We start from the raw sequence: 3,466 nt of genomic DNA on the forward strand, positions 1-3,466 counted from the left end.
GCCATAAGAAAGGTTGAGCTCATGTTCTTTACAGGGACATGGATGAAGCTGGAAACCATCATTCTCAGCAAACTAACACAGTAACAGAAAGCTAAACACTGCATATTCTCACTCATAAGTGGGAGCTGAACAACATGGACACAAGGAGGGGAATATCACACACCAGGCCCTGTCGGGGGCTGGGGGCACTGGGGAGGGATAGCATTAGGAGAAATACCTAATGTAGATAACGGGTTGATGTGTGCAGCAAAACACCATGGCATGTGTATACGTATGTAACAAACCTGCACATTCTGCACATGTATCCCAGAACTTAAAGTATAATTTTTTTAAATGTCTGAAATGATAAATTATAGGAATGGTGAACAGATTAATGGTTGCTGGTGGTTTTGAAGGGGACAGGGATGAAGAATTAGGTGTGGCTATAAAACGGCAACATAAGGTATGCTCTGCTTGTGAATATGCCAGTGTGTCAAAGTAAAAACTTAATTAAAAACATAACTACAAAAAAGTCATGTTTCAAAGAAGCAAAAAACAAACAAAAAATTTTTAAAAAGACTTCATTTAAAAAAACAATAAAATCCAAATAAAGCCTGTACTAGTCTTCCACCAATATCAACTTCCTCATTTTGAAAACTGCACTGTGGCTTTGTAAGATGTTATCGTAGAGGAAAACTGGGTGAAGCGTACATATGATCTCTGTGTACTAGTTTCACAGCTTCTTATGAGTCAAACTATTTCAAAATGAAAAGTTGTCACTTTAAAAATTTTTTTTAAATTAGCCAGGCATGGTGGCGTGCAGCTGTAGTCCCAAGTACCCAGGAGGCTGAGGCAGGAGGATTGCTTGAGCCCAGGAGTTCGAGGCTACAGGGAACTATGATCACACCACTGCCTCCAGCCAGGATGATAGAGCAAGACCCTGTCTTTAAAGAAAAGAATAAATCAAATCAAAAATTTAAAAACATTTAATATCCTTGAGTCTTAAAACCGAGAGCCCTCAGGGGTCCCTGTGACCACCGCAATGCAGAAATATAAAAAACTGGAAAAGATTGGGGAAGGCACCTGCTGGACATTGTTCAAGGCCAAAAACCAGGAGTCTCATGAGATCGTGGCTCTGAAATGAGTGAAGCTGGATGACGATGCTGAGGATGTGCCGAGTTCCGCCCTCCGGGAGTTCTGCCTCCTCAAGGAGCTGAAGCACAAGAACGTCATCAGGCTTCATGACATCCTGCACAGCAATGAGAAGCTGACTTTGGTTTTGAATTCTGTGACCAGGACCTGAAGAAGTATTTTGACAGGTGCAATGGTGATTTTGACCCTGAGATTGTAAAGTCCTTCCTCCTCCACAGCCATCAACATGTATCAGCCGGCTGCATCTTTGCAGAGCTGGCCAATGCTGGGTGGCCTCTTTTTCCTGGCAATGATGTCAATGAACAGTTGAAGAAGATCTTCCAGCTGCTGGGGACGCCCACTGAGGAGCAGTGGCCCACCACGACCAAGCTGCCAGACTACAAGCCCTACCCAATGTACCCAGACACAACATCCCTGGTGAACGTCGTGCCCAAACTCAATGCCACAGGGAGGAGTCTGCTGCAGAATCTTCTGACATGTAACCCCATCCAATGTATCTCAGCAGAAGAGGCCCTGCAGCACCCCTACTTCTCCAACTTCTGTCCACTCTAGGCCCCGGGACCCCCGGCTGCCAGGCTGGGGCCTGCCTATTTAAGCCCCATCTTGGAAGGGGCAGAACAATGGGGGTGTCCAGTGTGCTGAGCTCCAGCTGTGCTGGGTCCAGCAGGGGTGGGGCATCTGAGCCCAAGTTTCTAACTCCCTTTGTGGACTTTCATCGACTGGCTCCTTTTCCCCCAATACACACACAAAACTTAATATTCTTATTTTGCTACCTTTAATCAATTCTTAAAAGACCACAGGCAAATCATGGTCCCAGTGGCTAGGTTTCCATGTGGCCACTGTGTAGATACCTTCCCACTGCCCTGGGAAGCACACTTTCCAATAAGTGCACATCGGTTATAAATCAAAATCCTCAACTCACATGTGCAAGGCTTTCTACTTTCTTTACTTCTATGACACAACTTCATTTGTATGTTAAGGTCCTATTCAGCCAATGTTGTGAAAACGATCTCAGACAGTTCAACTCCTACCCCTTGCTCATTTCCCCAGGGAGACGGTTTAGGTTCCGGGACACAAACATCTTGATATCAACATGGGGTGGGGGACAGGGAGGGGAGCAAGCACCGTCCTATGCTCAGAGTGTCATCTGTGCACTCTGCCATCTTGAGGACACATCACCCCATCATTCCTCATCTACACCATTTGTATTAGTGTCCTAGGCCTACTGTGAGAGATTACTACAAACTTCAGAGTTTAAAACAACACAAATGTATGCTTTTATAGTTCCGGAGGTCCGAGGTCTAAAATGGGTCTCATAGGATGAAAACCAGGGTGTCCACAGGGCTTCTTCATTTTTGGAAGCTCCAGAGGGAAATCCATTTTCTTGCCTTTTCCTCTTTCTAGAGGCTGCCTACCTTAGCTGGGAGTGGTGGCCCACACCTGTGGTCCCAGCTACTCAGGAGGCTGAGGTGGAAGGATTGTTTGAGCCTAGGAGGTGGAGGTTACAATGAGCCGAGATCACAGCACTTCACTCCAGCCTGGGTGACAGATTGAGACCCCATTTAAAAAAAAAAAAAAAAAATATATATATATATATATATATATGTTTAAAGACCGCTTACATTCCTCGCTTGTGGCTGCATCACAAGGACCTCCTGCTTCATGGTCATGTATTTTTCTCTAACTCTGACCTTTTGCCTTCCTCTTATAAAGAGCCTGGTGTTCATGTTAGAACCACCGGATAATCCAGGATAATCTTCCCTCTCAAGATTCTTAACTTAATTATATCTGTGAAATCCCTTTGCTGTGTAAGAGGACACATGCACATGCTCCAGGGACTAGGACGTGGACCTCTTTGGGGCCATTCTTTTTTTTTTTTTTTTTTTTTTTGAGACGGAGTCTTGCTCTGTCACCCAGGCTGGAGTGCAATGGCATGATCTTAGCTCGCTGCAACCTCTGCCTCCTGAGTTCAAGTGATTCTCCTGCCTCAGCCTCCAGAGTAACTGGGGTTACAGGTGTGTGCCACTACACCCAGCTAATTTTTGTATTCTTAGTAGAGATGGATTTCACCATGTTGGCCAGGCTGGTCTCAAACTCCTGACCTCGTGATCTGTCCACCTCAGCCTTCCAAAGTACTGGGATTACAGGTGTGGGCCACTGCGCCCAGCCTGAGACCATAATTCCTTTTTTTTTTTTTTTTTTTTTTTGAGACAAAGTCTCACTCTGTTGCCCAGGCTGGAGTGCAGTGGCTCGATCTTGGCTCACTGCAACCTCTGCCTCCCAGGTTCAAGCGATTCTCCTGCTTCAGCCTCCCAAGTAAATGGGACTACAGGCG

The 3,466-nt window shown here is 45.6% G+C and overlaps 1 pseudogene; it reads left to right on the plus strand.

Moving 5' to 3' along the window:
- Positions 1 to 999: 999 nt before the first annotated feature.
- On the plus strand, positions 1,000 to 1,730 carry LOC116529549 (annotated as a pseudogene).
- The last annotated feature ends 1,736 nt before the right edge of the window (positions 1,731 to 3,466 follow it).

Source organism: Sapajus apella, unplaced genomic scaffold (genome assembly GCF_009761245.1).
Source record: "Sapajus apella isolate SASKATOON/1434 unplaced genomic scaffold, GSC_monkey_1.0 scaffold3, whole genome shotgun sequence".
NCBI classification, from domain to species: domain Eukaryota; kingdom Metazoa; phylum Chordata; class Mammalia; order Primates; family Cebidae; genus Sapajus; species Sapajus apella.